This window comes from Ornithorhynchus anatinus, chromosome 3 (genome assembly GCF_004115215.2).
Source record: "Ornithorhynchus anatinus isolate Pmale09 chromosome 3, mOrnAna1.pri.v4, whole genome shotgun sequence".
In the NCBI taxonomy this organism is placed as follows: domain Eukaryota; kingdom Metazoa; phylum Chordata; class Mammalia; order Monotremata; family Ornithorhynchidae; genus Ornithorhynchus; species Ornithorhynchus anatinus.
Window position 1 is genome coordinate 42,207,247 of NC_041730.1, and position 22,642 is coordinate 42,229,888.

Below are 22,642 nucleotides of genomic sequence, written 5' to 3' on the forward strand. Positions count from 1 at the left end.
GGAAAGGGGGGGAAACGAGCCCAGGGGGTTCCCAGTAGGCCTGGACTACGCCCAAGGAAGTGGAGTGTGGGGTTTTAGCTCGCTCCTTTCGGAGCCCAGCACTGCAGGACCACTCCAATGATTATGGTATTTGTTGAGCGCTTATTATGTGCCAAGCACTGTTCTGTAGCACTGGGATAAATACGAAGTTAACAGTTCTGGATGCAGTCCCCATCCCACATGGGGCCCACAGTCTAGGGAGGAGGGAGGAGGATTTAATCCCATTATAATAATAATAATAATTATACTTGTGGTATTTGTTAAGTGCTTACTGTGTGCCAGGAACTAAGCGCTGGGGTGGATATAAGCAAATCGGGTTGGACACAGTCCCCGTCCCACAGGGGGTTCACCGTCTTAATCCCCATTTTACAGATGAGGTAACTAAGGCACAGAGAAGCGAAGTGACTTGCCCAAGGTCACACAGCAGACGTGTGGCAGAGCTGGGATGAGCAACCAAGACCTTCGGACTCCCAGACCTGTGCTCTATCCACTACAGCATCTGCAGACGAAGAAACAGACACAGAGAAGTAAAGTGATTTGTCCAAGGTCACATCAGACAAGCAGCTCAGCCAGGATTAGAACTCAGGTCCTCTGACTTCCGGGCCCGGGCTCTTTCCACTAGGTCACAGTGGCTTTCTTTTCTGACCATGTCATAGGTCTGAAGGACTTACTGGGGCCTACCTAGAATCAGAATTGCGACCCGGCTACCCCTCTGCTCCTCAGAGATCCGGAGACTCTGTCTCTGTCACAGCCCTGGGATCCAGGGTATTAATAATAATAATTAATAATTATGGTATTTGTTAAACGCTTACTATTTAATAATAATAATAACGCTGGTATTTGTTAAGCGCTTACTACGTGCAGAGCACTGTTCTAAGCGCTGGGGGTAGATACAGGGGAATCAGGTTGCCCCACAAGAGGCTCACAGTCTTCATCCCCATTTTACAGATGAGGGAACTGAGGCACAGAGAAGTGAAGTGACTTGCCCACAGTCACCCAGCTGACAAGGGGCAGAGTCGGAATTCAAACCCATGACCTCTGACTCCCAAGCCGGGGCTCTTTCCACTGAGCCACGCTGCTTCCCAACCCAGCACTGTTCTAAGCGCTGGGGTAGATACAGGGTAATCAGGTTGTCCCATGTGGGGCCCACAGTTTTAATCCCCATTTTACAGATGAGGTAACTGAGGCACAGAGAAGTGACCTGCCCAAGGTCACACAGCAGACATGTGGCGGGGCTGGGATTAGAACCCACATCCTCTGACTCCCAAGCCCATGCTCTTTCCACCAAGCCAAGTTAGCCTCTCTCTGCAAAAGGGGCCCGGGCTCCCGGGAAGCGAGGGAATTCCTCGGTCTCATTTCTAACTCCGGGGTAAGGTGCGTGCCCCACGCCCACACGCACGCTCCCACCCCTCATAGCCACCCCAGGTCGGAAACGAGATCCAAGCATTCGCAGCCCTTCCAACAGCCCTGGATGCGGCTCAGCGGCGGGACTAAAGACGGAAATGCCGGTATAACATGCGAGTGAACACACGCGCATGGTAACATACGTGTGCTGTAGTGAAGGTCATTACAGCCCAGAACAGCTAGAGAGGAGGGGCATTTGGGGCATCTTCAGGATGATGCTCCACTGAGCCATCCTGGCAACAGCCAGTGAAAATCTGGAAGAAATGCCAATGAAAATGGCTCAGCAAGCAGCAAGCCATAGAGGGCACGCTCCAAAAACACGGAGCCCCAGCCAACAGAAATAAACGTGCACAGGCCCAGAATCACCTCTGTTCGAGAAATGATTTTATCGACGGTGGTCTCTGGGTGGCTGAAGGGGTTCGGTCCCCCCTTATATGCTGTAACTAATAACCACCACCACTGTGGTACTTATTAAGCGCTTAGCAGGTGCTAAGCACTGTTCCGAGCGCTGGGGAGGGTACCACATTTTGTCGTGCAGCTGAATTCACTGCTTGCAGTACCCGGCTACTGTATTTATTCAGTCCTGGTAACCCACTCTCCGCAGAGCCTTTAATTAAGAAGATCAATCATTCATCAGTCGGTCAATCAATGGTATTTATTGAGCATGTACTATGTGCAGAGCACTGAACTAAGCAGTGGGGAGAGGGTTGACAGCAATATCCTCAGCTTCCAGCCCACTTTTCGTTGCCCCATAACAGGGTCCACTGCTAATATCTCTAGGCAGTTCAAAGTGAGTCCTCACTGATTGAGATTATGCTTCACTGTGTCTTTAAGATGTTTCTCGGGAAGACTCTCAGCTTTCTACCCTCACACACCCCACCCAGTGAAACTGTGGTACAACCCGAATCGCTCTAACGTTGCTATCCCCTCTAACGTTGCAGGCCTTTGTTACTAATCAAACAATTGGGTGCTTGCTATGTGCAAAGAATGGCACCAAGCGCGTGGGAGAGAACAACAAAATCAGTGGACCCGTCCCATAACGAGCTTACACTCCAAAGAGGGCGTCGGACGTGGCTATAAATACAAAATTCGTAAGTGACTCGATCTTGCGGTTCAGTGCTCAGTTTAGCGCACGGGTGGTTCCGGTGAAATCTCTCCATCTGTGCCAGGTCCATACCTCCCAAGTGGACACTACTACTCGTAAACCTTCAGTCTGGCCTGAGATTTTCTAATTTCAATTTTCCACTTTTCTTATCGAGGACTCGGAGGTTAGTGTGCGACCCAGCTAGCAGAATTCAGGGACCGTTTTCAACTCCGTACTGCCAGTGAAAACCTACGATTCTGCGTGAGCTTTCCGTGCTGCGTGAGGCCAGGTGACCTCCGTCTTCGTCAGACTTAACATCAGTCCTTAGTGCTGTACTGATTCTTCGAAGCAACTCATAATCATCTGCATGTCTTTTGCGCTTCCAAAACTCAGTCATCAGGGCACAGCATTTCCTGGATGACTCTCCCAAGAGGACTATGGAAAAACATGGACGGCTGAGTTTTATAGCCTACCTAGGCGAGAAGAGTTTTTCATCTATGTCTGTTGTGTTTTCAAGCATTCCTGAGGGGTAGGTTGAATAAAACTAGACACACTGCAAAGTTCTGCTCTGCCAGTGAGGGGAAATGGGCCTGGAAAGACCAGTCGGTTGCGTATTTATGAAGTGCTTACTGTGTGCAGAGATCTGTATTAAGCGCTTGGGAGAGTACAATAGAACAGACACATTCCCTGCCCACAAGGAGCTTACAGTCTAGAAGGGAGATAGCCATCATTATAAATAAAGTATGGATATGTACATAAGTGCTGTGGGGCGGAGGGGGAGGAGGGAGAGGAATAAAGGGAGCAAATCAGGGCCACGCAGAAGGGCGGTGGAGAAAAAGGAAATGAAGGCTCAGTCAGGGAAGGTCTCTTTGCCTTCGATAAAGCTGTGAAGGTGGGGAGCGTGATCGGCTGTCGGATAAGACGAGGGTGGGTGTTCCAGGCCAGAAGCGGGAAGTGACAGGTCGATGGCGAGATAGATGAGCTCAAGCTCCAGCTGAGTAGGTTGGCATTGGCTCGACGCTAGATTCCTTCAGCTCAAGGAAGGACCAGCCACACCACGACGACACAGCCTTACGAGTTTGGAGAATGTCTTAAAGCACTCAAACTTACTAAGCTGCCAGAGTCCCAGATCTCCTGAAGTTTCCCAATGCTTTCCTAAGACAAACGCAATATAGAGTTCTTGACATTCTCTTCTGCATTTCTCTTACATCTGACCCACCATAAACATCATCTCTGCTTAACCGCTCTGAGGCCCTGAAGCCGCGGAGCCAGTCCGGAAGCACATGGAAATATAAATTTAAATTCAATGTACCTGAAAAACATTTTCTCTGGAAAGCCAGGTATTACTTCCAACAAGCTATCACTCCAGCTTATTAATCATTTAAAACCAGAGCATTATACATTTAAAGTCGTATAGTTTTCCAAACCTACAGGATTCTTTTTGCATTATTAAACAGCTTACACGCCACTGTATTATAAAAGCATGCACAAATAAAGTTCTTAAACCTTTTAAGGGCCATTTTATGAGGTAGGAAGCAATTCTGCAATTGAGTTATTTTCCGTAAGTGTTTCAGAGTTCACCCTTCCTATGAAAAAGAAATTCTCCAATTAATGTGTCCCAGCTAAATAGCATGTATCATGCAAAAAAAAAAAAAAAGGCAAAACATTTTAAAAGAGCCTAACCATTTTTATTACTCCAATCATAATCTTGCAAATCACTACAACAGAGTAACGGGCTTTTCATATACAATCGGATTCTCTGTCGGCTCTTAGGTTTAAGGTAAGTTTCTTGTAGAGCCCCATGCCACCAAAATTATATTTTAGGGTAACTATTAACTAGATCCCAAAAAATCGTTAATGCTCCTGTTCACTTCTGTATCTGTTAAAAACTTGGCTGACCTAGGCTGCAACTCTGAAAGAGATCCTGGGGTGAGCAGGTATTTCAAAACACATTATAAGATGATGGGCAGGGATCATGTCCACCAACTCTATTGTACGGTACTTTCCCCAGGGCTTAGTACAGGGCTCTGCGCATGCTAAGTGCTCAGTAAATACCACTGATTGATCTCAATTGCCCTAGAACCCCTCGATTTAAGATCTGTGCTGACGGAGATACCCTTTCCAATAGAGATCCTTCGCTAAAAAACAGGTTAAACCAAATTTGCAGTCTCTCCGAAAAAGAAAGCTCCATATCGGCCTTTCATCATTCTCTAGATGTGCAATCCTGATAATCACTTCACTGCAATTTTTCCTATTGTGATCTTACACTGTGGCTGTTTTTCTCGAATGAATACCTGAAAAGAGAAATAATCTCTGGAAAATTAAGCTTAATAACCACAGACAAAGGGAAACAGAAGTCGGGCTGGAACACAGCCAGAAAATAGAGATGATTGTAGCTTTAAGTCCCAACTTAATTCATGTTTGTATATGTTTCTTCCCAAAGGTGATGTTCACAGGAGGCAGGGTGGGGGAAAAAAAGCATAAAAGACTGAGAAACAAATGCATGCAACCCTTTAAAAACTAGACAACAGTAAGATCAAGCAGACAACAGGCTTTCTTCCAACTAGGCCTGGTTTGACCGAAGGGGCTAAACCAGAAGCCTTTTCAACATATTATATTCAAATTTTCCCTTGAAACCAAGTTTAAGAAAATCCTTCCTAAATTCTACAAGATGAAGAAATGATGTGGGAAAGAGGGGGGCGGGAAATGACCCCAGTCATGGAACCCAAAACGCTGAGACGCTAAGGCAATTTCAGCAAGATGACTGAAAATCAAACAACTGTCACTGGCCCATTCCCCCCCCACTTCCCCTGCTACTTGCCCCCACCTCGCTCACCATCCTCCAAGAGTCTTAAAGTCTTACCCTGTTTCATAACTTTGGTCTGATGCAATCTGAATTTTTCAGCCATAACCCATTCTTCATTTTCCCTCCAGCCCAGTCGAACCAATCCTTCCCAACTCCTCCTAAACCTTTCCCAGACGGCAGGGTCTGCAAGGGGTCTGAGAGCAGCATAGTCTAGTGCGTAGAGCACGGGCCTGGGACTCAAAAAGACTTGGGCCCTAATCCCGGCTCTGCCGTCTGTCTGCTGGGTGACCTCGGGCAAGTCACTTCACTTCTCTGTGCCTTAATTACCTCATCTGTAAAATGGGGAATAAAACTGTTAGCCCCACATTGGACAGGGACTGTGTCCAGCCTGATTCGCCTGTATCCACCCCAGCGCTTAGTACAGTGCCTGGCACATGGTAAGTGCTTAACAAATACCAGTATTATTATTATCTGGGGCAAGCCAACAAATAAGCACCCCAAAACATGAGTGCGAACTGCATCCCAAGAGCATCCGGTGGCCCTGGAGGAGTCAAGCAACCGGTCCCACCACTGCCTGCATCCTGGGAAACCCGATGCAGCCCCAAGATTAGCCCGCACCGTCTCGGTCTTCCACTTCCTCCTCCTCCCCGACCTCTCTGCTGCCCTGGGCTGTTTCAGGATGGTCCCCCCCGCAAATCCTGGTCAGCCTTCGAAGGGGCCCAGGAGGGACCACCGGGCTGGTTCATCAAGCCAGAGGGTCGATCCATCCAACGATCCATCGTATCAATCGAGCGCCGTACTAACCCCTCTTTCAGAGCTCTACGTATCCATCTGCACGTCCACACCCTGCCACTCTTTTGCCCTTCTCTACTGACAGATGATCATACAGGCTGGTATCAAATGCCCAAAACATTAACTCGATAGTAAGTCAAATGTCATACCTATTACGACACGGGGGGGCGGGCGGGGGGATCCTGTAAAAGATTTCAATCGCCTATTGCTCTGTGCCACCAATATAGAAAAGATCTTGGTCGCCCACTAACTAACTCTACCGATAGTTAACATAATATCCGCTTTGCTTTACTCCCAGTTTGTAAAAATTCCTTCAAAACTATTGACGTGAAAGTAACTGAATCTAGATTGAGGGGCCTACGGTTGGCTATAATCGAATGCATTTTTTCAACGGGTTTGTGGTTGTATCAGAGGAACCTGAACCCCACCGATCAACTTGGCCTATAATTGTAAAATAAGATAGCTATTCTTTTTTTAGGCTATTCGTTAAGCGCTTCCTATGTGCCAGGCACTTGTACTAAACACAAGGGTAGATATAGGCTCATCGGGTTGGACGGAGTCCCTGTCCCTCACGGGGCTCACAGTCTTAAGCCCCATTTTACAGATGAGGTAACTGAGACCCAGGGAAGTTGTGACCTGCCCAAGGTCACAGAGCAGATGAGTGGAGGAGCCGGGATTAGAACCCAGGTCCTGCCGACTCCCAGGGCCGTGCTCTATCCAGTAGGCCACGCTCCTTTTCGATATGATTAATTTTAATGTATTCAACTAGAGTAGCAGTTAAAGCAAGCCGCCTGACCACCTCCAGAGAACAGGACCGAAGTACACAGACTTTAGCAATTGCAGCAGCTCTCCATCCAAACATCTACCACGCTACAACGGTAGTAAACAACGTAGCCCAAGATAAATCAAATCACTCTTGACCCTGCACCTTATTAAAAGGTTGGAGGAGTGTTTTCAAAAACACACTTAATCAAAGAGAAATCCGGAAAAGAAAAGGACGGCAGCTCCCAAGGCCGCCAGACGTAGGCTTGGAAGGAAAACTAAAGTCGGCCAGTGACGCGGAGGTCATGGGTTCCTGAAAACTCTCCCAGGCGCTCAGGACAGGGCTCTGCACACAGTAAGTGCTCAATAAATACGACTGAATGAATGAAGGAATGAAAAGTCCGGCTCCCGGAATGTATCCTCATCCAGCTGGAGTAAACTGGGGTTAAGGTGAAAGGTTATTCTTTCTTTTCGGCAGCTTAGCAGACCACAGAGACCTGTCTCCTAAATTTCGACCAGAAGCAAACAGGCAGAGACAAGAAAGATCAAGGCACAACTGTTTTTGTTTTGTTTTCCTTAAAGCGGTCCCTTCCATTCCCGGGGAAAGCAGCTGCCTTTGACACCAACTGTGGGTAGTGGGTGGCCTTCGGGGGTAAGTCTCAGATCAAAAATGATCGCAGTTGTCAAACTATGACATAAAAAAGCGGGCACGAGCTCCATCCAAAAAACAGAAACAAAACTGGTAGTCTCTACACTGCGGGGATTTTGGCCTGCTTATACTAGGCCACTGTTTACAATTTAAGAATTCAAGAGCAGAACCAGATTTGGAAAAGTGTAACCACCCCATAAACTATTTTGGAAAAAAACATCATTAATAACTACAACAACACGATGCTTCAAAAGTCTCTGACCCTTCTGTGGGGCAAAGCTAGAACAAGATGGACTTTCTCCCTAGTCTGAAGGCCTCCGACTTTGGGTTCCATCTTCCCAGGGCTGGAGGAGGAAGAAATCTTAGGGTGGAGAGACTTAAGGGAGCTGCCTATGTCTGCTCTGACAAAGGAAAAGGTGTTAGACGATGAAAAAAAACCCGTTTTTCAGATCAGCTCACGCAAGCAGTGACCAGGTTGCGGGGCTTCCTTGAGCGGACATCTAAAAGAGAAACAGTGTGTCATTCCAGTGGCTAAAGCTCTCTGAAAGACACTGGGCAAGCAGCTCCACTGGGAATATGCTGAAAGGTCCAGGGCTCTTCAAGGATGGTCCTCAATGAGAGCGGAGAGTGGAAAATGCTACTTTGGAGATCAAAAAAGGCCCAGAAAATGACTGCCGGGCCTTTTTTGATCTCCGATGTAGCATTTTCCACTCTACGCTCTGCGAGAAAAGCTTCCAAAGTCGGCCCTTGGTTTTCGTGCATAGACAGAGAAAGATGCTCCAACTTCCTATCGGATGAGGCTCGCATTGAGAAGGTTGAACAGCTACAACCCAGGAATTTTACAGCACCCAGAATTTATTTTGGCAGGAACGTTATATCATAAAACTACAAAGTAACCATAACAGCTTCTAAGAGGTGGCTTTTTTTGTTGTTGTTTTGTGGAAAACTACCAAAAGAAATCCCAGAACACTCAACGTTGTGACCTATTTAAGGTCGGTGAGTCTTTTCATCTCCAAACCCAAATTTCAAGTCACCGAAACGAAAGATATGCCCGCTCCCTCTATCTCAACTGCCAAAAGTAAAATTCTACTCAGCTTGGGTACAGCGTTATAATAATAATTTGGGTATTTGTTAAGCACTTACTACGTGCCCAGCACTGTTCTGAGCGCTGGGGAGGTACAAGGTAATTATGTTGTTGCACGTGGGGCTCACGGTCTTAATCCCCATTTTCCAGATGAGGTAACTGAGGCCCAGAGAAGTGAAGTGACTTGCCTCAAGTCACACAACTGATAAGTGGCAGAGCGGGGATTCGAACCCACGCCCTCTGACTCCCAAGCCCGGGCTCTTTCCACTGAGCCATGCCGCTTCTCCTCATCAGAACAGGAAGTGCTCTCAGAAATCCTGTCTTGCCCCTAAAGAAGACTGCCTTCAAAATGGTAGGATGGATTTCCTTTGAAAATCTTTAAAACCCTTTAAGCTCTGTAAAACTTCAGTGTGGTTGTTGTTTTTAAAAATGAAGAATAATTCCGACTTTCCGAAGTGAACATTTTCCCCCTCTGCATGGCTAAACTACATCTGTCCAACCCTGACACGGTCGTATGACTGCTTAAGTCTGCATTAGGAAATTTCTAAAGCTTCACTAATTCCAGAAAACTGTGATTTGCAGGGAAATGTTAATTTTCCTGAAAATTCCCAATCATAAAAACAACAGTCTCAGAAAGTCTGCTAAACGGTCATCTCTGTCCTAACTCTACATCCTGCTTTTTGATTTTCCACTCCTTCTCTAGCAGTGAAACCCCACAAAGACGGAGCATTTTAAAACACTCGCTAAATCACATTTGTCAAAAGATAATCAGTTCTCCCGGAACCACACCTTCGGTGGGAATTAAAATCCAAGTCCCAGGAATCTACGACAAGTGGGGAAGAAAAAACAATGACTATTTCACGAAGCTAGTTTCTGACGTCACCATCCAACTGCCTGATATCTGCTTAGTTACCGCGGTCATCAACGTCAAAATAACCACGTGCTCTACTTGATAATCATCTAATGAATCAATTCAGTTCTGCTCTAGGCTACATTTGCCCGTTCATTTCATCTTTTCATACTCCAGTTGGGGCCCCTATTCTTCATCTTCAGAGTATTTGCCTGAGACTGCCCAGTATTGGGGCCCTTTTAGTAAGTTGAAGGTTTCATGTCTTGCAAAAACGATGCTTCTGAAAATCAGCTCCGAACGATTTCGGCTGGATCGCAGATCTATCTGTAGAAATGCATTTTCGGTCATTTATCTCGCAATTGGTGGCCCGAGGTTTTCAGTGCCAGATACCATCTTACCCACTCGCCAGCTACGGATCAGAAACAAAACGAGTCTTTCAAGGATAAGTGAGAAAAATATCAAAGACGATCCTTCTCCCCGCCCCCACCCAAGCAGGCCGACTACCAAGAACTCCGTGGTTTATAAATACGTGTGCGCCCAGGACAAGAAACGACCTGTTGAATTAAGAGCGTGACAACTTTATGCTTCTTTTGAGCGGTGCTGTCTTCCTACCATTTGGACAAATCAAAAGGAGCGGGGGAGGCGGTTACAAAAGTAACTGGACTCTGGTTGACTTGAAATGCTAAGTATAATACTGAGCTCAGTTGCGACCCATCAAGACCTTATCTTGGCTCACCGTATAAAATTAGCCTCCGTGGTTGCAAACGTAAGCAGAATCTGGCTTGTACCGAGCCCGTGGGGAGAGTTTCCCCAACTTCTCAAAATCAGAACAGGTAGACTCGAAAGGCGTGAAAAACGTGTCACCAGATTAACCACAGAGAGTCTGCCAGAAGCTCGCAAACAAGAAACTTCATTCTTTCGGTAACAACCGCCTCCGACGGCAAGCGACTGAGACTCTGGCGTTGGCCTGAAGAGTTCTGTTTTCATCGTAATCACTTCCCCTACCTAAACGAGAACCTAAACCTGGAAAAGAAAAACAACCACCACCGCCCGTAGTCTATCTCTAAACGATAATTAAAGAAAACAGAGTACCTACGCGCAAGCCCGGGCGAGTTTATCATCGGCCAACTTTTAAGTCAACTAAGCCGGAGACGCGCGGAAACAGAGCGGGTGACCCGAGTCGGCGAGACGTCGGCCCGCCGGACGAGAACGCGCCAGAGTCGCGCCGCCGTCCGCAAGGGCTCTTCCCGACGACCGCGCCGAAAGCCCGTCCGACAGCCGGAAAAAAAAGGAGTCACCTGATAGCACCGCGACGGGTTTGGGAAAACAACGTTCAAGGACTTTGGCGTGTTATGACTACCCGGCTCTGACCGGACGACAACCCGCCGCCATCGATCGCGGTATTTACCGCGCGCTTACTGTGCGCAGAGCACTGCCCTGAGCGTTTAGGAGAGGACTGGTGGGCGCGTCCCCCGGCCCACAACGAGCCGGCTGTCCGTCGACGGCGTTCACTGGGCGCTTACCCTGTTCGGAGCCGCTGTACTAATCGCTTAGGAGAGCGCGCTGCGGAGTCGGCGGGCACGTCCCCCCGGCCCACGACGAGCTTGCCGTTCATCGACGGCATCTATCGAGTGCTTACGGTGCGCAGAGCGCTAAGTGCTTAGGAGAGCCCGCAACGAGCCGACCGCCTATCAACGGCACTTACTGAGCGCTTACCGGGCGTAGGGCACTCTACTAAGCGTTCGGGAGAGTACACGACAGAGTCGCTGGGCACGTCCCCTCGCTGGCAACACGCTAGCGACGGCATTTAGGGGGCACTCACCGGGTGCGGAGCACTGTACTAGGCGCCCGGGAGAGGCCAATACAACTAGAGAGTGCCGCATACCATGCGATTTCAGACGGTTCCCCCCAAACCTTCCCACCCCCTCCTCCGGCCGGGGGGCCGGGGGGAAGGGGGAAGGGGGCGAGCCCCCCGGCCCCATTCTCGGTGCCCCACGTACCATTTTAAAGCATCCGTCTCCTTGGCGACTTGGACAGAAGTGACATATCGTGTCCCTCCCTGGGTCGGGGCAGGGGCTGGAGCTGCGGCAAGGGCAGGGGCTGGGGCAGGAGGTGGGGCAGGGGCTGGGGCAGGGGTTGGGACAGGAGCAGGGGTAGGGGCATGGGCAGGGGCAGGGGCTGGGACAGGAGCAGGGGCTGGGGCAGAAGCTGGGGCAGGGGCAGGGTCTGGGGCAGGGGCAGAAGCTGGGGCAGGGGCAGGGGCAAGAGGTGGGGCAAGAGGTGGGGCAGGGGCAGGGGCTGGGGCAGGGGCAGGAGGTGGGGCAGGGGCAGGAGCTGGGGCAAGAGGAGGGGCAGGAGCTGGGGCAAGAGGTGGGGCAGGAGCTGGGGCACGAGCAGGGGCAAGCGGTGGGGCAGGAGCTGGGGCAGGAGCAAGAGGTGGGGCAGGAGCAACAGGTAGGGCAGGAGCTGGGGCAGGAGCAGAGGCAAGAGGTGAGGCAGGAGCTGGGGCAGGAGCAGGGGCGAGAGGTGGGGCAGGAGCTGGGGCAGGAACAGGGGCAAGAGGTGGGGCAGGAGCTGGGGCAGGAGCAGGGGTAAGAGGTGGGGCAGGAGCTGGGACAGAGACAGGGGAAGGGGCAGGGGGAGAGGCTGGGGCAGGGACAGGGGCAGGGGCAGGGGCAGAGAAGAGAGAAGGGGCCGGGGCAGAGGGCGGTTTGGCGGCGGCGGCGGCGGCGTCAGCGACGACAACAACAGCGGCCGCCGCCGCCCGCCCGCCCTCCTTCCTCCTGCCCCGGCAAGTTGGAAGCGGAGCCGAAGGATCACATTTCTCTTTCCCAACCACAATCACACACGCACACAGAGACACACACACAGAGAGAGAGAGAGAGAGAGAGAGGAGCCGGGGCCAGCCAGTCCTGGGGGGGAGAGGGGGGGAGGATGCCGGGGGCCGGGAAAGGAGGAAGGAGGAGGAGAAAGAGGAGGGAAGGAGGCGAAAGGCCTTGCGCAACCTGGGCTGGAAAAGGGGGAGGCCCAGCGGGGGCCCGGGATGGCGGCGGCGGCGGCGGCCGGGGGCCGGTCCTTGTCCGCTCGGGGGCCGCTTACCTTCCTCGAGCCCCGAGCTCCCCGGCGTCCCGGCTGCGGCCCCGAGCCAGCCAGCGAGCCAGCCAGCGAGCCAGCGAGCGCGTCCGGCTGCGGGCTGCGGGGGCGGGGTGCGGGCTCAGGCGGGGGCGGGGGCGGCGCGGGCCAGGCCGGGCTCAGCCCCTCTCCGCGGCCGCTGCCATCTTGCCCCGGCGGCTGCGAGGAACCCGCGGGCCCGCGACCACCTCCTCCTCCGCCTCCCGCGCCCGCCGAGCGCCGGGCCCGACTCCCTCATCGTCCCGGCCGGGGCCCGGCGGGGCGGGGCGGGGACGCGGGGCGGGGCGGGGACGGGACGCGGGGCGGGGACGCGGGGCCTACGGCCGGACCACGGGGCCCATGGCGGGACAGCACGGGAACGGGACGCCGAGCCGAGCCCAGCCGAGCCGACCCGAGCCCTGCCGAACCCACCGCCGCCGCAACGCCCCCTGCCGGCCAGCCCGCCCGGGACCCGCCCCTTTCTGCTCCCCCTCCGGCCCCGGACCCTCCCCGCTCGGATCCGGGACCCGCCCCCCCGTAGGACCCGCCCCCATAGGCCACGCCCCTGCCCTTTCTGATCCGGGCCCCGCCCCTCGCTGCTCTTGGGCACGCCCCCCCGTTGGCCACGCCCCTCTCCGCCCCACTCTGATCCAGGCCCCGCCCTCTGTCCCCAGGCCCCGCCCCCTCTCAGCCTTTCGGATCCAGGCCCCGCCTCTCCCTGCCCTTTCTGGTCCCGGCCCCGCCCTCTCGCTCCCTTTCTACTCCAGGCCCCGCCCCCTCCCTGCCCTGTCTGATCCAGGCCCCGCCCCCTCTGTATCTCTTTCTGCTCCAGGTCCCGCCCCTGTCTCCCTGTCTGCTCCAGGCCCCGCCCCCTCTGAACGCTTTCTGCTCCAGGCCCCGCCCCCTCCCTCTCCTTTCTGATCCAGGCCCCGCCCCCTCCCTGCCTTTATGCCCCAGGCCACGCCCCTCCCTGCACCTTTCTGATCCATGCCACGCCCCTCTCTGCCCCCTCTGATCCGGGACACGCCCCTGCCCCAGGCCACGCCCCTCTCTCTGATCCGGGCCACACCCCCTCTGGCCACGCCCCCTGCATAAGGCCCCACCCCTTCTCCCCTTTCTGACCCAGGCCACGCCCCCTTTCTGCCCTAGGCCACTCCCCTTTCTGATCCGGGACACGCCCCCTCAATACCCCAGGCCACTCCCTGATCCTGGACACGCCCCCCACAAGCCACGCCCCCTCTCAGCCCTCCTCTCCCCTCCTTGCTCCGGGACCAGCCCCCACTGGCCACGCCCCTCATCCCCAGGCCACGCCCCCTCAATTCCCCTTTCTGATCCAGGCCCCCTCTCTACCCCCTCTCTGATCGGGGACACGCCCCTGGCCTCAGGCCACGCCCCCTGGTCTCAGGCCACGCCCCCTCTCCGCCCCGGGTCGTTCATTCATTCAATAGTATGTATTGAGCGCTTACTATGTGCAGAGCACTGGACTAAGCGCTTGGAATGGACAATTCGGCAACAGATAGAGACCATCCCTGCCCATTGATGGGCTCACAGTCTAATCGGGGGAGACGGACAAAAACAAGACAACTTAATCACGCTAAATAGAATGAAAGAGACATACACCTCATTAACAAAATAAATAGGGTCATAAAAATATATATACAAATGAGCCCAGTGCTGAGGGGAAGGGAGACGGGGAGGAGCAGAGGGAAAGGGGGGAGAAGAGGGTTTAGCTGAGGGGAGGTGAAGGGGGTGCAGAGAGGGAGCAGAGGGAAAAAGGCAAGCTCAGTCTGGGAAGGCCTCTTGGAGGAGGTGACCTCTCAGTAGGGCTTTGAAGAGGAAAAGAGAGTCAGTTTGGCGGAGGTGAGGAGGGAGGGCGTTCCAGGACCGCGGGAGGACGTGACCCGGGGGTCGACGGCGGGATAGGCGAGACCGAGGGACGGTGAGGAGGTGGGCGGCGGAGGAGCGGAGCGTGCGGGGTGGGTGGTAGAAAGAGAGAAGGGAGGAGAGGTAGGAAGGGGCAAGGTGATGGAGAGCCTCGAAGCCTAGAGTGAGGAGTGTTTGTTTGGAGCGGAGGTCGATAGGCAACCACTGGAGGTGTTTAAGAAGGGGAGTGACATGCCCAGAGCGTTTCCGCAGGACGATGAGCCGGGCAGCGGAGTGAAGAATAGACTGGAGCGGGGAGAGAGAGGAGGAAGGGAGATCAGAGAGGAGGCTGACACAATAATCCAGCCAGGATATTATGAGAGCCCGTACCAATAAGATAGCCTTTTGGCTGGAGGGGAAAGGGTGGATCTTGGCGATATTGTATAGGTGAGATCGGCGGGCCTTGGTGACGGATTGGATTTGTGGGGTGAACGAGAGAGCCGAGTCAAGGATGACACCGAGGTTGCGGGCCCGAGAGACGGGAAGGATGGTCGTACCGTCCAAGGTGACGGGGAAGTCAGGAAGAGGACGGGGTTTGGGAGGGAAGACGAGGAGCTCAGTTTTGGCCATGTTGAGTTTTAGGTGGCGGGCCGACATCCAGGTAGAGACGTCCCGGAGGCGGGAGGAGACACGAGCCCGAAGGGAGGGGGAGAGGACAGGGGCGGAGATGTAGATCCGTGTGTCATCTGCGTAGAGATGATAGTTGAAGCCGTGGGAGCTGATGAGTTCACCGAGGGAGTGAGTGTAGATGGAGAACAGAAGAGGGCCAAGAAATGACGCTTGAGGAACCCCAACAGTTAGAGGACGGGAGGGGGAGGAGGATCCCGCGAAGGAGACCGAGAAGGACCGGCCAGAGAGATAAGAGGAGAACCGGGAGAGGACGGAGTCCGTGAAGCCAAGGTGAGATAAGGCGTGGAGGAGAAGGGGATGGTCGACGGTGTCAAAGGCAGCTGAGGTCAAGGAGGATTAGGATAGCTCTGCACATAGTAAGCGCTTAACAAATGCCAACATTATTATTATTATTAGGAGCCACTGGATTTGGCAAGAAGGAGGTCATGGGTGACCTTAGAGAGAGCAGTCTCGGTAGAGTGGAGGAGGGGCCTGGAGACACGCCCGCTGCCCCAGGCCCTGCCCCCTCTCCTCCTTCCTCACCGTCATTCATTCATTCAATCGTATTTATTGAGCACTTACTCTGTGCAGAGCACTGGACTAAGCGTTTGGAATGGACAGTTCGGCAACAGAGAGAGACAATCCCTGCCCAGTTACGGGCTCCCAGTCTAAACGGCCATCCCGTCGGGATTTCTTCCCCGTTCACTATGCGCCCCGCGCCTTTCTAACTGCGACATACTAATAATAATAATGTTGCTATTTGTTAAGCGCTTACTATGTGTAAAGCACTGTTCTAAGCGCTGGGAGGATACAAGGTGATCAGGTTGTCCCTCATGGGGCTCACAGTCTTCATCCCCATTTTACAGATGAGATAACTGAGGCCCAGAGAAGTGAAGTAACTTGCCCAAAGTCACACAGCTGACAAGTGGTGGAGCCGGGATTAGAACCCACGACTTCTGACTCCCAAGCCCGGGCTCTTTCCACTGAGCCACGCTGCTTCTTTAAAATAATAATGATGAAGGTATTTGTTAAGCGCTTACTATGGACCAAGCACTGTCTTTGTGCTGGGGGGGTGGGGGGTGATACAGGGTCATCAGGTTGCCCCTCGTGGGGCTCACAGTCTTCATCCCCATTTTCCAGATGAGGTAACTGAAGCATAGAGAAGTGAAGTGACTTGCCCCAGGTCACACAGCTGATGACAAGTGGCAGAGCTGGGATTAGAACCTGTGACCTCTGACTCCCAAGCCCGGGCTCTTTCCACTGAGCCACGCTGCTTCTCAGGTAATGATAATAATAATTCTCCTGCTTAAGCACTTACTACATGCCAGGAGCTGTTCTGAGTGCTGGGGTGATAAGAGAGGCAGCGTGGCTTCGTGGAAAGAGACCGGGCATGGAAGTCAAATGTCGTCGGTTCTAATCCCGGCTCCGCCACTTGTCCGCTGTGTGACTTCGGGCGAGTCACTTCACTTCTCTGTGCCTCAGTGACCTCATCTGTAAAATGGGGATTAAGACTGTGAGCCCCACGAGGGACAACCCGATAATGGATAGAGCATGGGCCTGGGAATCAGAAGGTCATGGGTTCTAATCCCCACTCCGCCACTTGTCTGCTGCGTGACCTTGGGAAAGTCACTTCACTTCTCTGGGCCTCAGCGACCTCATCTGTAAAATGGGGATTGAGACTGTGAGCCCCATGTGGGACAGGGACTTTATCCAACCCGATCTGCTTATATCCACCCCAGCACCTAGTACATTCATTCAATAGTACTTATTGAGTACTTACTAGGTGCAGAGCATTGTACTAAGCGCTTGGAATGTACAAATCGGTAACAGAACAGTGCCTGGCACGTAGTTAAGCGCTTAACAAATACCAAAGTTATTATTATTATCTGCCCCACCGCTTAGAACAGTGCTTGGCACTTAGTAACAACAATACCAGAATTGTTATTATTGTTGTTAATAATAATAATGGTGTTTGTTGAGCACTATTATGTGCCGGGCTCTGTTCCAAGTGCTGGGGTAGTGATAATCATAATGCTGAGATTTGTTAAGCACTTACTATGGGCCAAGCACTGTTCTAAGCGCTGGAGTAGCAGCGGCAGCAGCAGCAAGAGGAGTAGTTGTAGCAGTGCGAGTCAGAGGACGTGGGTTCTGATCCCGGCTCCATCACATTTCTGCTGGGTGACCTGGGGCAAGTCACTTAAATTCTCTGTGCCTCAGTTCCCTGATCTGTAAAATGGGGATTAAGGCTGTGAGCCCCATGAGGGGCCAGGGACTGTGTCTGTCCAACCTGATTACCTTTTAGCTAGGCCAGCACTAAGAACCGTGCTTTGCACATAGGAAGAGCTCAACAAATACCATAATTATTAGTAGCGGTAGTAATGGTAAGCAGTAGCAGAGAACGTAGCCACGGTAACAGCGGCATTTATTGAGCACCTACTTGGTGCTAATGGATAAGCAAGTAATACATTCCCTGCCCACCAGGAATTTATTATCTCACAGGATTAAACATAAAAACATTGTCAGTTAGAATGGGCAAAATGAACAAATTGAACAGACACACGTATATACACATCCTCTCCAAATCCCTTGAGCGACTTGTCCACAGCGGCTGCTTCCACTTTCTCTCCTCCGATTCTCTCCCTGAACCCTTCCAATCTAGCTGCCAACCCCTTCGCTTCACTGAAACTGCCCTGTCAAAGGTTACCGGTGCTCTCCTTCTTGCCAGATCCAAGGGACTCGACTCCGTCCCCATCCTTCTCCACCTCTCAGCCAACTTCAACACTCAAGACCACCCCCTTTTCCAAGAAACATTATCTAACTTTGGTTTCCTGGACACTCCCCTCTCCTGGTTCTCCTCTTATCTCTCTGACTGCTCATTCTCAGGCTCTTTCTTGGGCTCCCCTTCTAACTGTGGGAATCCCTCGAGGCTCCGTTCTGGATCCCTTTCTATTCTCCATCTGCACTCACTCTCTGGGAGAATCATTCGCTCGCATGGCTTCACCTACCAGCTCTGTGGATGATTCCCAGATCTACATCTCCAGCCCTGATCTTTCTCCTTCTCTGCACTTTGTATTTCCTTTGGCCTTCAGGAACATCTCTACTTGGATGTCCCACTGACCCCTCAAAGTTAACGTATCCAAAGCAGAACTTCCCACCCAAATCTTCACCTCCCCGTGACTTTTCCATCACTATAGTCAGCACCACCACCCTCCCTAATCTCACAAGCCCGTAGCTTTGGCGTTACCTTCGACTGATCTCTCTCATTCAACTCACATATTCGAACCATCTCTAAATCCTATTGGTTCAACCTTCACTATATCACTAAAACCCACCCTTTCCTCTCAGCCAAACTGCTATCAAGCGTTTATCCTATCCCTCTTGGATTATCGCGTCGGCCTCACCGTTGACGTCCCTGACTCGAGTCTCTCCCCGCACCAGTCTGTACTTTCCTGCCCAGATCATTTTTCTAAAAAACTGTTCAGTCCATGTTTCCCCCCTCCTCGAGAACCATCCACCTCTGCCTCAAACAGAAACTCCCTAGCGCTGCCCGCTCTTATCGCTCATTTCGCTCCTTTAACACCAACCTACCCCTCACTGTACCTCTGTTTCAACCCCGACCACTCACCCACCGCTCGCCTCTGGCCTGGAACTCCCTCCCTCTTCATATCGGGCAGACCATTTCTCCTCCCACTTTCAAAGCCTTATTAAACTCTCATAGTCCCACACCCTTCCGCGATGCCCTTGTCCTTGGATTTGCAACCTTTATTCACCTCACCCTCGGCCCTACGGGCATTATATTAATGCCTGACTCCTCCCGTGAGCTCCTGGTGGGGAGGGAACAATTCTACCAAATGTCTTTTATTGTACTCCCCCAAACGCTCAATGCAGTGCTCTGCATCCAGTAAATGCTCAAAAAAATACCACTGCTTGACTGAGCATGAAAATAAGTTCACAAGTACCAGAATCGGTTGAATCAATCAATCCATCGTGTTTATTGAGTGCTTACTATGTGTAGAGCACTGTACTAAGCGCTTGGGAGAGTACGATACAACAGAAATAGCAGACACGTTCCCTGTCCCTAATGAGCTCACAGGGGACGATAAGAAGCAGTGTGGCCTAATGGAAAGAGCACAGGCCTGGGAGGCAGAGGATCTGCGTTCTGAGCCTGGCTCTGCCACTTACCTGTTGTGTGAGCTTGGGCAAGTCACTTAAATTCTCTGTGCCTCCGCTTTCCCATTGGTGAAGTGGGGATTAAATACCCGTTCACCCTCCTACCTAGACTGGAAGCCCCACGTGGAACAGGGACTCTGTCCAACGGGATAATATTGTATCTACCCATGTGCTTAGTACTGCGCTTGAAGCAGAATGAGAGCTTAACAAGTACCACGGTTACGTAGCTCAGGATAGAAATGGATCTCCTCTCTCTATCCTGACCATTAGCCCCCTAATTCCAAACAAGGCTCTTTTCATCTCCATTCCCCATTCAAATTAGACCCCGCAGCAGGGTCAAATTAGATTAACGGAGAGTCGGGTAGCAGGGAGCGTCCTTAGTTCGGGTGCGGGTGTAGGAAAAGGACCCACGGACAGCACTTAAAGTGCCTGAGTCACCTAAGAGGGCCCCAGAGCTGCCACTGTACAGGGCATGAGGGGGGTTGTGTGTGGGGAAGGGTTGTATTTGTTTGCCCGTTCTCCAGAAATAAAGAAAGTCCCATTCTCCTTTCCCTTCATGCCAGTCAAAGTTGCATTTTCCAACTCTTCTCCCCAGCCACCCAAGAATAATAATAATAGTAATCATTACTATTATCATGGTATCTGTTAAGTACTTACTCTGTGCCCTGCACTGTACTAAGTGCTGGGGTGGATACAAGCAAATCGGGAGGGACACGGTTCCCGTCCCACGTGGTCTTAATCCCCATTTTCCAGATGAGAGAACTGAGGCACAGAGAAGTGAAGTGATTTGCCCAAGGTCACACGGCAAATGTCAGAACTCGGATTAGAACCCTTGTCCTTCTGACTTCCGGGGCTGTGCTCTATCCACTAGGCCACGCTGCTTCTCAATGTCTTTAATAATAATAATAATAATAATAATAATGGTGGTGGTATTTGTTAAGCCCTTTCTATGTGCAAAGCACTGTTCTAAGCACTGGGGGATACAAGGTGATCAGGTTGTCCCACGTGGGGCTCCCAGTCTTAATCCCCATTTTACAGATGAGATAACTGAGCCACAGAGAAGTTAAGTGACTTCCCCAAGTGACACAGCTGACGAGTGGCGGGGCCGGGATTGGAACCCATGACCTCTGACTCCCAAACCCGTGCTCTTTCCACTGAGCCGCGCTGCTTCTTTAAGTAAAGATCTGAGAGACCTCACCTGGTATCAATCAGTGGATTTATTGAGTGCTTACTGTGTGCAGTCCACTGTACTAAATGCTTGGAAGAGGATGATACCACCAACTTGGTAGAGGTGTTCCATGCCCACAAAGAACTTAGTCTAAAGGGGGAGAGACATTAATATAAAAAAAAAATCACAGATACATATATAAATGCTGTGGAGGCTGAGGATGGGGTGAATACCAAGTGTCCAAAGGGCATAGATAACACTGGGAGCCTGGGAAAAGAGGGATTAATCTGGGGAAGACCTCCTGGGGGAGATTTGACCTTAAAAAGGCTTTGAAGGTGGGGAGAGTAGTAATAATAATAATGTTGGCATTCGTGAAGCGCTTACTACGTAGATAAGGGTAATCAGGTTGTCCCACGTGAGGCTCACAGTCTTAATCCCCATTTTACAAACGAGGTAACTGAGGCACAGAGAAGTGAAGTGACTTGCCCACAGTCACACAGCTGACAAGTGGCGGAGCAGGAATTCGAACCCATGACCTCTGACTCCAAAAGCCCGGGCTCTTTCCACTGGGCCACGCTGAGTAGTGGTCTGAATGCTGACCAAGGAAGGGAGAAGGAAGAGGGAGGGAGAGGGAGCTTCAGACCAGAGGGAGAATGTAGGACAAGGGTAGGAGGTGAAATAGACGAGATCAAGGCACAGTGAGCAAGCCGGTGCTCAAGAGGCCAAGTGAGCGGTTGGGGCTATTAGGTCTGAGGAAAAAGCTTCCCCTCCCCACATGTTTCTCTGTCGAGCCCACCTGATTTTCGAGCCCACCTGATTTCCCAACCTCCTCCTTTAGTTCCAGATTCAAATTGAGAAAGTTGTGAGACCTTTCTCGACTGCAAGGTGAAAATCAAATTTGCGGCCAATTTGATTCTCTGTAAAGCTAATCTTACCTCAGCACTCCCTTCCCAGAGTGTCCCTCCTCAACAGCTTTACTTAGAAATCAGAAAACGAAGCTCCTTCTACCTCGAAAAACCAAGAGAACAGTCCCTTCGAACCACATATTTTCATTTTTTCCCCAAAATATTCCTTTCACTGTCCCTGGTCGGCTCTAAGGTTCAGGATGTTGGCTCCAGGAACCTCACTGGAGAATCTTCGGGAGTCTTCATCTCTTCTGCAGAAGGGCGCCATGCGACTAGGCGAAATTTAACCACTTGGGAATCGAAATCACTCCTTGGTACTTCCTATACAAAGTTGATTCACCTGGGCTGGGCAGCAGCGGCATGGGACAGAGTCGAGGGCGGACGATCAGGTGATCAAAATGCTGACCAAAGACAACGGACAGAGACTTAAGTTTTTACTGTACGGAAGAAGGCGATGGTAAACCACTTCTGTATTTTACCGAGAAAATTCTACGGAGAGAATCCATAAAGTTGTTGTGAATCAGTAATGACTCTATGGCATTTGATGATGACTTCCCGTCAAGTCTGGAAAAGTTCCCTTCGTTCCCACCCAACAAACAGAGATTAATCTTACCATTGTCTCCCAAAAATGTCTATTATTGTAACTTAGCCAGGGCTATAAGAGCAACAAAAATGTGGCAAAGAGTAAGTACAGGAACAGTTTTACTCCCTGCTGCTTTTACAACAGTGGGCTGAGTATTTTGAGGGGGGCCTCAAATAGAACAAATTCAAGGAGGTTCCATGACAGCTGGAGGAGAGAGTATTTACGTTCCTCTTGGTCAGTGTGGAGCTTCTAGACAAGGAGTCTGGGATATGGCCAGCAGAACAATAGAAGAGGGATTGGGACAGAGTCAGAATTCTCTCTGGTTGTTATTGTTGTTTGAAGTAAACTCTGATAATGGAAAATACCAAAAAAGGTTGACAGAATGAGCCATTCAAACTAGGGAAAAGAAACCCTGTGAGAACCATGGATATCAGCAAAGATGGATTCCTTTCAGTTTCCAGATGACTTCTTCCAACCACTTCTTTGGGAATGAGACATTCTCTTCTGAGTGTCATCTAATCTCCACATCCGTGTCATCATTCGGCTAGAGCACCGGCCTGGGATCTAATTCCGGCTCTGCCGCTTGTCTGCTGTGTGGCCTTGGCCAAGTCACTTCACTTCTCTGTGCTTCAGTTACCTCATCTATATAGAGTCTGTGAGCCCTGCGTGTCCAATCCGATTTGCTTGTATCCACCCTAGGGCT

General features: G+C 51.5%; 1 protein-coding gene across 3 annotated transcripts in view; it reads right to left on the minus strand.

Moving 5' to 3' along the window:
* HIPK3 (homeodomain interacting protein kinase 3) overlaps positions 1 to 12,665 on the minus strand; it is a 123,315-nt gene extending 110,650 nt beyond the window's left edge. For 2 of the 3 annotated variants that reach the window (XM_039911467.1, XM_029061785.2), the window contains exon 1: positions 12,570 to 12,665. The gene's annotated coding sequence lies outside the window, so the exon portion shown is untranslated. Of the gene's footprint in view, positions 1 to 11,470; positions 11,568 to 12,569 lie in introns of those variants that run through there. The other variant, XM_029061784.2, reaches the window with a different exon arrangement.
* Between the last annotated feature and the right edge of the window lie 9,977 nt (positions 12,666 to 22,642).